A 13,836-nucleotide genomic window follows, 5' to 3' on the forward strand; every position below is an offset into this window, starting at 1 on the left:
AGTTTTTGTTTGGTGTTCATAGCTATGGTGGTTCCCAATGCTGCTATTTTTTCACTTAAAGAAGCATCTTTGCTTACAAATCTACCAAATGCAGCCTCTTCTAATTTCTTGTCTGCAACATGTCTCTTGTCAAGATCAGAATGTGTGTTGTATGCTATGTCATGGTCTCTACAAGCAGCATCTAGGGGATTAACACCAGGATCACCTCTGTTTAATCTATGGTCCAATTTTGTGCCTGGACCACAATACTGATAGCCTGGAATGTGTAGTTCAAATGGCAGTTTGTTTATAATGTCATTAACCAAGCCCCGACCCTCAGAAATATTCCAAAATTTAGGTGGTAGAGTATTAATAATTTTTATAAGATATCCAATCCCCTTAGTGTCATTCACTATAAAATTAGACAATTTTGTGCTTATCATGTCCATAATTCCAACTTTTTCATTGTAAAAATTGTGGTTGCCAGCATTTTCCTCCCCAGCTATTACCAATAACCTATCTACAAGTTTCCTGACATCATCAACCCACACAAATTCTTTAGGCAGGGTGTTGTATTGTTTGATTCCACTGCCAGTCTTGATCTGTGACCATATGGGCTTGATTAAATTGTTGTATTTTGCTCCACTGCTAGACTTGACTCTTTTTTGTGTGGGATCATTGTTCTGGTATAGAGCATCTGATTTTATTAATATTTCTTTGTAATATTCATAATCTTGATCTGTATAGCTGCCAGGCCTTTTCCTAGTCATCAGTTCCCACAATCCAGGTGTGCCGGGGTACTTAACAAAAGCACCTTTTTCTCCAAGACGAGATTCTGAATATACAATCAGATCATCTCCCATAAATGTTACTCTGAAATTGCCAATTCTATGTATGATGCTACCATCAAGCTCTGTGTCAGCATATAAGCCAAACACCTCATCTTTATTGTCTTTAGGTGTGGTTAAATATTTTTGAGCAAGAAGACCCAATTCAATAGGATCCTGAGTAGCTTCAATTCTTCTAGGAGCAATAGGACTAGGTGTATGAATACTGGAAAGTGGGGTGAATGGATAATCTAATATGTTCCTAGCAGCTACAGGTACAAGCTCTGTGATCAAATTTTGATTTTGCTCTGTAACAGTTTTGATATTCTTACCTAATTCACCAATAGCATCAATTATAGGCTGTTCTGTTTGTTTGTGGTTTTCATAAATTCCTCGGTTCTCTGATTTCCATCCCTTAAATCTTTTTACAAGATAATCTCTTAATTTAAGATCATCAATGATTGGCCTTTTCATGTTTATTTATATATGTTTCAATGTCTAGAAAATTGTTGATTTTATTTCTGTATTTGCCAGTATTAGGTGTTCTTGTCATATCAATTGTGACAAACCCATAACTGTCCTGGTTCCAGCACCAACTGCAAAACTTAGAAAAATCATTGTAGCTCAAGTCCCCACCTACATATTCATCATGTATGTGTTTGAGGTTGGTATGGTCTTGATGAAACACACATATAAAATTGCTGTTGTCTCGGATCAGTTGCTTGGGTATTTTTGAAAAAGTCTGTGCCAGGTAGAAGCAATCAATGTTTTTGTGCCGGCCCTGTGTAAAGAAATTTCTAACCTTGTTTTGATTATCCAGTATAATGTCATCAAACACAAGAACAGAATTATCGAGACAGTCATGAAGTGGCTTAACATCTGGTTCAAAAGTGGCAATATCCAATCCATCATATAGCTTCATCAGTTGCTGATATTTTCATTGTTCCAAGCTCTTAGAGAAGACATACAAGTGCCTGTTTTTCCAGTCTAACCAGTTGGGTGCCAATAAAAAATTATCAACTATTAGTGTAGTTTTACCACAAGCAGATGGCCCAACAATAAGACACCTAATATTATCAGGCAGCAAGTTGCCATTTCTCTTATTCTGCTGTTCAGGTTCTGGCAGCCTCTTTATAACATCCCAGGTGTTCATATTATTATTTTGTTTGCATCGATCCAGCTGTGTTCTGGGAGTCCTAGCCATTTGACAAATAACTTGTTGCCTTTTCTGCGGATGATTTTTTCTATGAGATATGTGTCAGGCTGTTTAGTTTTGCTGAGCTCTTCTTCATAGAACCTGCCTTTGAGAATTTCTCCTCGGTGGTCTTTTATTATATATGTGTTAAGGGTCCCAGGTTTAACTTGAACCACTGTAAATAATTCAGTGCTCCAGTTTCTTGTAAAGCCTCTTTTGAATAAGTGCTTATATTTGCTGATTCTTACTTGATCACCCACCCTGTATTTGGCCTTTCTTGTTGTTGGCTGGTATCTAGGATAATAAACAGTACTGATCAATTTTTGCTCATCAGATGAAGTTACTTCAGAGGGTTTCATGTTGATTGTGGAATGGACCGAGTTGTTATATTTATGTAGAAGTTCTGGAAGAATATTAATCCATTTATAATTACCCTGGAGGGTAAATTGTTTATACATAAGATTTTTTAGGGTTCTGTTGAATCTCTCTACAATTGAGGCCTTGAGATCACTGTAACTCGAATAATGTTGTATTGACTGGCTTTTAATAAATTGTTGAAACACTGAATTATAAAATTCTTTGCCATTATCTGTTTGCAAATAGCGCGGTGATCTTCCACTCTGATTGATGATTGTTCTGATGGCTTCTGTAACACATGCCCCAGTCTTGGATTTGAGTGGCACAGCCCAGGCAAATTTTGAAAATGTGTTTATTACAGTGAGTAGATACTTGTAGCCCTTGTTGATTTTGTGTAAGTTTTTCAGCTGTCCACTTGACAACTCAATCAAGTCGCTCTGCCATAAATCATCTATGCCCTTTGTGACTACTGGCAGTCTCTTAAAATTATGTCTGGCCTGTCTGTGTAATTCATCAACAATAATTTGTCTAGACATAATATGTAAACAAGAATATTGCAACTATGGGGTGTTCAGCAGCTGATACTGCAGGATTTTCTAAATATAATTTGTCCCCTATTTGTATTTTAAATTCCAGAGAGCCATCATCTTCAACATATGCTGTTTCTAATGTATTGGTGTCTGTAAAATCCTCTAATTCTACACGGGTGATTTTTACTTTGTTATCAGCATTTGTTATTGATAAGGTGGGGTAGTGGTGTGCCTGTGGTTGTAGCCAATATTTGATCTTGATTGGTCTCAATGTGCCCCCAACAAAAAATTGGTAATAAAATTGTGCAGGGGACAGCATATATATTTTGCCACCTGGTGTAAATGGTGAATCATATTCTTTGTTGGGGATGCTGTACAATTCAAGAATTACTGTATGTTTAGGATTTTCAATTATGCCTGTTATTTCCTTTTCTGCTGTGAGCAATCTACTTGTTACAGATTCAAGATGCTCATTGATAGTCCTAACAACATCATCATGGCCTGGCTTGATTTTTATGTCCACAACAAGTTTTTTGTATTGTTGCACAATTTCTTGTAGCTGGGTGGCAAAAACAGACAGAGCATTTGCTTGATTGGATTCCATGGTCCCTAGCTGTTGCTTGATATTAGCTACAATTTGTTGTAAATTTTCAACAACTGCCAATTTTGAATTTTGAGCAGTAAGATCATGGACCTGTCTTCTGATATCCTCAAACAGGGCATGCAGTTCATTAATATGTTGATTAGTTGGTAGAATGGCCACTGTCTGAGTGAGTTGTTTGATCTCTGCCTGGATATTCTTGATATCTTCTGATTTCAATATGCGATTCACTGCCCTCTTAATATTTTTAAGTTCCTGTGATGTAGGCAAATTTGATACTGTATTTTGCAAAAATTCAAGTGCCAATTTCACATTGTTTAATTCAGAAGCATCAGCCACATTTTGCATAGCATTTTGGAGCAGGGCTATATCAGCCTGAGAGGGTGTTGATTGTTGTAAAATTTTAAGTTTTGTTTGGATATCATCTATCAAGTGATGAAAATGAGATAGTTCAGATTCAGTGTTGAGGTTTTCAAGCTTTGTGATTTGTTGCTGGACACTAACAAGAGTGTCTACAATGCCAGGCAGGCGAGATTCTAGTACATTTGCCAAATCACTTTGCACTGCTGCTATGGTACCTTCAAGATGAGTTATGGAACTTTGAATTTTTCCAAAATCTTCATATGTTTCAAGTTGCAGCTTAATATTGGCAACACTCCGAGTTATTGCATTCAAAGCATCAGAAGATGGCAAGTTGTTCATAAAATTTTCAAGTGTCTCAATTTTTTCTTTAACCTCGGCTATGGCATTGTTCAGAGGGCCCAGATTAGGTATTTGGAGTGACTGAATCTGTTCTTTTAGAGTGGAAATCACTAGATCAAAATCTTCTTGTGATTTTATGCTTTTGACAATTGTTTGGAGCTGTGTCTGGACATTATTTATCTGCTCTTCTAATTGCTGTTTCAATTGCTCAGAGTTGTTAGCCTGGGTCTTAAATTTGGCTTGAAGAGCTGCTACAGCTTCTTCTAAACTTTGAAAATTATCTAATGTGGCCAAATCAGTATATTTCTGAAGCAACAATTTGAGTTCAGAATCAATTTTAAGAAGAGGGTCCATGCATTGTGATTGCAAATTTGTAATTTCTAATTGAAGACTGGCATTGAGTGTAGTTTGTAAAGCTTGTAAATCACTTCTTAATTTCTTTACTCTGACATCAAGCATCAGAATCTCATCACTATGATCTTCATGTCTTGTATGGCCAAATATATCATTGGGCATTTTTGTTTTAGCGGTTATTTATTATTGAATATCTAATTCTTAATTCTATAAAAAAAGGTATAAGCTTGTCATAAGATCCAGGGACCTCAATATATAAGCAGTCACCAGCAGAAACAGTATAAACAGTGCCAGAAATCATGTTTGAGTGCTTAATTCTATAAATATTTCTCCCTATTGAAATTTTAACATCACCCTCAGGAGTTGTAATAAATTGCAATTGCCCACCTACAGGTAATTGGTAATGATTTAAATTATTGTTAAATATGTACAATATTTTGCCTGTTTTATCATCAACATCTGTAAGTATGCTGTTCAGATGAATAATTAACAAGGCACTCAGTTTAGATATTATATCAGAAGAGGGTTGTGGTGTCGGCAGGTCCATAATACCTTGTTTTTTAAACCCAAATAAGTTCATAGGCATGTTTATTTATTTCAAATCATGCTCTGTAATTGGGCATTGATTGCCATTTTTCAAATCACAATGACCCCATGGTAGAGTATGTATGCCACATGATAAAATGCATCTCTTATCATCATGTGGGTCCAGAGCCACTTTTCTTACAACATTTGTAGTCAATAAGTGATCCACACTCTGAATTCTGGATTCTGATGTTCTGATTGTGCTACATGATTTGAGGCAATTTTTGTAATCCTCAAATTCAAGCTCTTTTTCCACAGTTACTCTGCCAATGCCCTTGGCTTTTTTGGCAACAGCACCACTACATGTTTCAAAACTGTACATCTTGGCCCTTAACCCAGCAAATGCCACAATAACATCACCAAGTGTCTCATCTTTTAACTTGCCAGGCACCTTTTTGTTGTGGGGGTGAATTTTTGAATGTTCACTGGTATCAAAATATTCAAGCAATGCAGGCTGTGCTATATCTTGATAAACATCTTCTGTTTGAATATCAAGAACAAAACTATCTGTGTCCATGTACATCAATTTTACACAATCACCATAAAAAGGTTTCAACACATCATAATACAATTTTAACATGTGTAATTTGGCCAATTCCAATATTACAGCCCCTACATAAATAGGTTTATCAAACTTAATTTTTGTTTTTTTCATGTTGAAAAGTGCCATATTTTCATCATAAATTCTTCTATAATTGAAATTGGGCTTTGCAACCAATTTTTTGCTCAGGCTGGGGTCAGTAATTATTTTAACATCGGTATGTTTTCTGACATTTTCAATAGTTTTGCCATATACAGAATTGACCATCAATTTAAACAAGGCCTTATCAAATTGGCTTTTTGCAGATGTTCGAAGCTCTGTGTTTGTATCAATATATGATTTCAACCATTTTAAGTGCCTGAACCTCAAAACTTTGCCAATTTTGGTCACTTGAACACCATGATTCATCAGGAACTGGAGGTTTTTATAATATAAGACATAACCCTGTTTTGGCTCCAGAGTCATCATTAATTTCTTCTGTTTAGAGCCAGGTGAGCACTTAACCTCAGGAATTGGGGGCAGATCAGAAAATTTGTTGTGTAAATCATCAGGAATTGTCAGATCAACCTCTAAGAAGAGTCCATAGTCACTGTCATCAAAATCCTTAAGATCTTCAATATTGAAATCTTCAACCCACTCAAGCCCTGCATATGGCAGTTTTTGCATCATAGCATAACCATAGAGGCTGTTGGCATCTACATACAGTATATAATTTGATGGCAGTGCTGGATCATAATCAGGAATATATTTATTATTTGCTCTGGCATATCTCTGAGAGCATTGCACCATGCCTCCTCTTATACATTGCTCCATAAACAAGTACATATCTTGATCCTGGATCAGATCCAATTGCATTTTAGTGTTTAAAAACATTGCAGACCATGCTAGGCCTGGGGCACTGTAAAAATACATTGGATCCAGCTTATAATTTTGCATGGAAGATTTTCTAAATGCCTGCAGTATATCAGCTAAGAGGGTCACATCAAGTTTTAAATAAGCCATGTGATAATCACCAAATGTCTGGCATTTTAAATTGTTCCACATCAATTGGGCATGGTGATAATCATCATCAGTGATTCCAGATCCTCTGATTTTGCTGTAAAACTCTTGTTGTGGTGGCAGAGAACACTCATCAAATTTAGAAAAATCTGTAACATAATCATATGGATATACACCCTTCCGCCTAATTAATTTCAGGTCCTGATTTGGAAACATGGTACATGTGATTTTGAATTGATCATCAGATAATTGAGTGGCCAGTGTAGCCAGGCTAGCCGATAAAATTCTGTATGAATCAAGAAATCTTAAGTGAATAGGAACACCATTAACTTTAATTATTTTGCTAATAGCAATATATTTTTCATCATTTTCAGCTAAAATATTTAAATTCTGCTTGTCAAACCCCTCATATCTGATCAAATGATGGAAATCATAATTGGATGCTCCATGGCAAAATATAGGGACAAATTTTGGTCTCTTGATCTTAATATTACAGCTATTACACAAGGCCATTTTGAATTTACCATCTGTATGAGAATGGTGTTTCACCTTGATTTTTGTATCTGAAAATTCAGAATCACATACCGGGCATTTTTCTGCTTTGTTGAAATCTTCAATCTGTTTCTCTGTTAAAGGCAACATAGGTTTTGATTTTAATAAGATATTAGATGCTATGTCATGGCACTCATTTTCTATTCTATGTGCAAATTTTTTGATGGCATCTGGTCCCATGTATGAATATTTTTTACTAACAACACCATCCTGTACAACCACATAATAAAAGCTGGAAGGTTCATGTAACTGGTATGGTGTAATTGAAGATTCTTCAGGATCTGGGCTACAAAATGCAAGAGGTTTGAGGTTTGATTCAAAATCACAGACTATATATGCTGGGTGTTCCAACAAGGCTTCAAACTTTTTGAATTCTGCATTTTCACTTGGATTAGGCATCACCATATGAACAGGTTTATGAATTTTACAGTATTTCAGATGCTCAATTAACTTGTTTTTAGCAATTTCTGCATTCTCTTTACAAACCCCTTTTACCATTTTCCTGCCATCAAATACACTTAAACATCTTCTGCACAACTTGAATATTGTATTGGATTTGTCTAGTTGTGTTCTCACTAAAGCTTCAAGATTATGTATCAGAGTGTAATGATATGTGCCATCCCCTTCAATTAAGAGCAAATCAATCGGAACAGCAGATTCATCATCAAATGTACTGATTCTGAGAGGTGCTATCAAGCAATTGCCACGGCCAGTGGAACAAATAAATACATTAATAGATAATTGTTTACCATTAATATCCCTGGCCTTTTTTTCAAATTTATCAATATTCTGAACAGACATTGGATATTCTAAACCCTCCATTGCCTCATCAAAATTCTGTTCATATTGTTTATAATAACTTATTCTCTCAGGATGCCTTGAAACTGGATACAAAGCAGCTAAAATACACCACAAAAAACATTTCTCATCATTATTTTTTATATTAACCACGGCTGTTTTGTTTTTAATATTGGCAGGTAATGGCAGATATGTAGATCCTTGTAATGGGCTGAATTCAGAAATATTAACATATAACTTGTGTGGAGAACCGCATAGGCTCCATCCAGACTCTTTTGCTGCAAATTCAGTGTGTTTAATAATCAATTGATCTATCAAACTGCTTATTATTTTGTCTGAATTTGCATTTGAATATACAGGTACAGTTTCTGTTATGTGGGGCTGTGTAAATTTTGTGCCATTTGGTTTCTTATATTGTGTAAACAATTTGAGGGACAGCTTATAAGAGCCATTTTGTGCATTTAGAATTGCCTGCACATCAGGATTTACACTGTTCAAAAAATTCTTAATACCACATCTTGGCTCTGATACAAACCGATAATCTTTTAATTGGCCATTAAAACTGCTATGGATAGGTGGTTCATAGCGTGGCTGTTTTGCCGGTCCAGCATTAACAGGTGCTTCATGCTTTCTTTTCAGACCAGATGTAGATGGTTGTGAGGGCAATGTTGATGACTGTGCAGAGCAAGTACCTTTATGTTTATATGTGAAATATTCCATGCTATATTCTATTGCATTTAGGACATATTTTAATGGGAGTTCTGCATTTGTCTGGGTTACAATTCCTTTGGTGTCTGGCCCAATTGGGGCTGGATATATTCTTATTACACTGATTGCAATATTTTTGATTTGGCATTTTTGTTGTTGTTTATTATATAAGATTTCCTGGGGTCCAAATCAAAATTCTATGCTTAATAAAAAATATCAGTTGGGTTCAGCTGTGTGCTTTGTATATTTCTTGTGTATATTTAATATGTTAATATTATTAATTTTTATCCTCGGTTTATTATATAAAATTTTTTGGGTTTTAAATCAAAACTCTATGCTTATTATGACAGGTTGTAAAGCCAATAGCCTACAAGTGGAAAAAGAGAATAAATATTGATTCACACTGACCTTCCGCAAATGCCTGCACAGACATGCATGTCTAGAATGGCAATGACCTAGCACTGAGTGTTATGTATTGATTTTTGTATAACAGGCTGGGACAGATATAAGCCTGACTCTAAATATAAGTGGATTACAACAAACAAGCTGGATGTAACAAATATCAGATTTTTTATACAAAATATTGTTCAATATACCAGAAATATGAATAATTATATATTAAACCAAACAGGCCTGTAAGTATGAGAAGCACTGTAACAACACATCTGTTCTCCTCAGCCACTCTCACAATACTGGCTGATGCAATTTTGTTTGCACGCAAAGCTTCAATACTCGGAAATTTCTGTAAGCACTGACGCAGAGGAGAATCACTTGAAACATGCAAAGCAAAAATTCAATACTACCATGTTGGGAATTGTGCACATTAATCACTTTGATCTAAACAAACACTAACACAGAGGAGAATCACTTGAAACATGCAAAGCAAAAATTCAATACTACCGTGTCGGGAATTGTGCACATTAATCACTTTGATCTAAACAAACACTAACACAGAGGAGAATCACTTGAAACATGCAAACATATGATGTAAGAAATGAGAGAGTCACGGAGCAATTCTAGAGGGTCTCTGCATATTGCATTGTTTTAATATTAGATAAACAAATTGAACCTGGTATCCAATTAAACTTAAACCAGAAGTAAATATGTGTGGGTGGGTATGGGTTTTTGGCTTAATTTCAGGTATATCCAAAACAATATCAAAAAAGCTTATTTTTAACAAGCTTATGGACAAAAATCTGGCTGATGCAACTTTTGTAAGTGTGGGCAAATCAATCTGAGGGGGCTCATCATTTCACAGGAAATTCCCGAGGGCATTTTTACAAAAATCTTGGATTAGACAGGGTTCCACACTTGAGCAAAAAGCTCATATGCTCATGTTGAGCTAGTTTTAAGTGTAGGCAAATCTGCCTGAGAGGGGCTCATCATTTCTCGTCCTGGTTATACCACAAATACAACTACTTAAATACATAGCCTACTTTTAAATAAAAATGTTAATTGTTATCTAAAAAACAAATGAGCAGACACACGTTTTTCATGTTACATTTCATTTGCATGAGGAATATAATAGCTGCTTAAAAACTGCTATACGAAGACGTAATTTTTATTTTTAAAAAAGGGAGGGAGTGAGTCATTCATTTTTATTTCAGTGATCAGAGCCCCCCCCCCCAATAATTTTGACAAGTCGGCGCCCCTGGAACTAATAACATGCGAACGTGTTAAACCTCGACAATTGGACCACAACACCCCTCCTAAAGCAGTATTATTGCCTTTCTGTGATCGGCGACAGTCGGTTGCCTTTGTGTACATTTACAAACGATGCTGGCTTCCACAACAATAAGCTGCACGTCTTTTTTTTATTATTATTATTATTATTATGATGATGAACTTGTCATCCATCAAAGTATGGCAATTTTAACACAGAAAACAATATGCATCACATTAAGCAGCAAAAATGACAGCCTCCTCTATGCAATTTCTACAAGAACACGTGCCGGAGCCACGAGTTGAAATGCTAATGGAGCCACATAATTTATTTCTTTTGAACAATTCCAAAATTATGAAATATGAACAATTTGTGAATTTTCCAAGCTTGGCTATGCAAGGTTTTGATTTCAACTTTGACAGAACTGGAGGCATTATGGAATTTAACGTTCATTAACAAACACACACATTCACATACACACACGCAATTAACGCACAACGTCAAACCGGTCAAATACTTAGTATGAAATAAAAATATGGTGCTTCGAATCCAACAAAACTCAACGTCACTTTAACCTTTTGGCGCCCAAGGCCATTTTCACATGTAAGCCTCTCGGTACCGAGCCGATTTTGAGCAAAATGCAGAGTTTCAATTAAATGAGTGTAGATCGGAGACTAATTGCCCTAGAGAGATGAGTGATATACCGTTGTACGTGGAATTAACCAGAGATTCAGACTATATGAAATTTATGCAAATTTGGCGTATATGTGGCGGGGCGAGGGGGCTAACTCTCAAAATTCCAAAATTTCGGAAAAAAAAAATTTGGTTCCCCCACCCTCCCCCCAAGAACAAAGTACATGACAGTGTCGACATGCACATGGAAATGATCGCTGACATGTAAGGAACACAAAAATATTTGCATTATCATCATATGACCAATGCAACTTGAGTTGTACCCCCAAAAGGAATGGTCGGCACGCCACTGATTCAAGCTTCAAAATGCAGCGGTACCTTGAAATGACTTTAGCTCAGACACAATTTGCCCTGGAGATATGAACGATATACCGTTGTACACAGAATGAATAACAGATTCAGACGATATATAATTTATGCACATTCGGCATAAATGGGGGGAAAGGGGGGAATCCCCTCAAAAATACTTTTCTTAAAAAAATGGTGTCCCCCCCCGAAAAAAGGTCAAAATGCACAAAATACAAAATTTATGCAAATTTGGCGTATATATGGAGGGGGAAGGGAGAAAACCCCCAAAAATTATTTTAAAAAATTGTCACCACCCAAAAAATGTCCTCGCACTTGGGCACAAAACGACACTTACGCACAACATTCACGGACGAAAAGCTAGAACGCAGTGAAAAATGAGCGGCGATTCTTGCAGCTGCTTGAAATTCTATTTTTAGACAATGCAGGGTAACCCCTACCGCAACTTGTGGACACTTGTGCTAAAAAAAAAAAAGGTTTCCTTCAGCGTGCTTCGAAATTCCATTCTCACAATGCAGATTCAACAACCAGTCTTCCCCTCCCCCACCCCGCACCCCCTGCATGCACCCTCACGGAAAACTCTCATTTTGACATCCGATACTGATAAACAAGTTTCCTTCGAATGCAGTTAACAGACGGTAGTGAAAAGCATTGCTTTAGAACAACAAAGCCTGTCTTCCTTTATCGGCAAAAATTAGACGTTGAAAAGAGCCGCAAAAGAGAAGTACCTTTTCCCGCCTTTTCCCCTCCATTTTCATGAAGACAAAAAAAAAATGCAAAAAACCATTTCTGTTACATACATGTGTTAGGAACAATATAAAAAAATTAAATCGAAATTCTAGCCAAAAATAGAAAAGTTATAACGTAAAAACTACGACCTTGACACAGCATCTCGATTGAGATGCTTGGGACAGTGAGGGTTACATTTGGGTATCTTGTTCGAGACACTTGGGCGGCAAAAGGTTAACTGCCCTTCTCCTTCAGTGACAGAAATAGTGCTTCATTATTACAGTTGGCAACACTAGTTACTAGCTAGCCAATGAACAAGCACTGCATAAAAGAAGCAACCACTTCGTCATGCATGCTATATTGCCACATTACCGTCCCTGCCGAACGGTGTGAACCGCGAGCTGGAGCGCTATTCAATTGTTTTCAATGATGTTTGCGCGAGTGTGTCCAGGAATGGAATGACAATATGGCAACAATGGCGAAGGTTGGCAAGCAGCGTAGAACACGTGATGTTAAGAGAGAGGGAGAGAAATGAAAATTGGTATGTGCACAACGGCAAAGATATGTGTGATACACTCTATCCTTAGAAATGTTTGGCATTCAGCGTTTGTGGCAGAGCAGGTTGAATGGCTGACTTGTGATCTCACCACCAAATGTTCTGGTGTTTAGGTTCCAAACCAGCCATGGGTGTTTCTAATCAACATTCATATTCGTTGTTGCAGTTTACCAAAAGTGACAGAAAAGTAAAGCAAAAATACACAAAAAGTAGCCTTGGGTCCTCCCGTCAGTTTCTAAATTGTTTGAATTCATTTTGTACACTGCCACAATGCACATGCACATTTGCATTATTTGTTGTCCTTATGCTTCAATACAATAAAATCATGTATTAACATACTGAAGGTAATTTCTTTGTTATCTGTGAAACTTTCTTTATTTTTTCTGGTGTTACTGAAAACTTGATGCGCTACTGCTTGGCATGTTTCTGTTTTGTGACACTCTGCTATGTATGCTGTTACTGCTTGCTGGTCTGCAGTGTCCAGATGTCATGTGACTGCTGTCAGTGTTTAATTCATGTGGGATGTTAGGAAAAAAAGTTTCATGGATTAGTGAGTGCTTTTTCAGTGTATTAACTTGCTACCAAACTTTTATTCCCTGAATCTTGAAAATCAAATATAATATGAATTGAGGACTGAAAGCGGTAAATGTTGTAAGTGTCAAAACCGAAAGTGTTGGGAAATCGCATCGTTCCACACATCAGGCTGTAAGAACATGCACAATAGTGACCTCTTTATATGCCTTTTGAACTAGTTAGAGGGGCTACCAGCCAAATTTCACATTTACCACATTATAAAGCATGGCACATTTCACAGTTTAACATGGAAAACGGTGTTTGAATTATTGTGGCACTTACAGCATTTACCAATTTTAGTCTTCAATTGATGACATTGCAATACACCCCCTGTACTTTTATCAAGCCATGTATCTGATGTTTATCTTTTACACATGCACATCTTAGTAACATAGTTGAAATATAAAATGGTCCTTAGTAACATTAAAAAAAAAAAAAAAAAAACTTTTGGGGTTTTATAATTTGAAAGAGCCAAACTGAAACATTGCCAATTCAAGAAATAGATACCTGTTTACGTAACACACATGATTTTATTGTATTGAACTATAATCCACATGTCACTGTCTCTCCCTAGTCTCCCCCTTCCAA

At 36.4% G+C, this 13,836-nt stretch overlaps 1 protein-coding gene across 2 annotated transcripts in view; it reads right to left on the reverse strand.

Moving 5' to 3' along the window:
* Positions 1-13,836, reverse strand: part of LOC146000060 (methionine aminopeptidase 1D, mitochondrial) — a 54,271-nt gene that overhangs the window by 14,238 nt on the left and 26,197 nt on the right. The window lies entirely within an intron of this gene.

Source organism: Lepisma saccharinum, chromosome 16 (assembly GCF_977018435.1).
Source record: "Lepisma saccharinum chromosome 16, izLepSacc3.1, whole genome shotgun sequence".
Classification (NCBI taxonomy): domain Eukaryota; kingdom Metazoa; phylum Arthropoda; class Insecta; order Zygentoma; family Lepismatidae; genus Lepisma; species Lepisma saccharinum.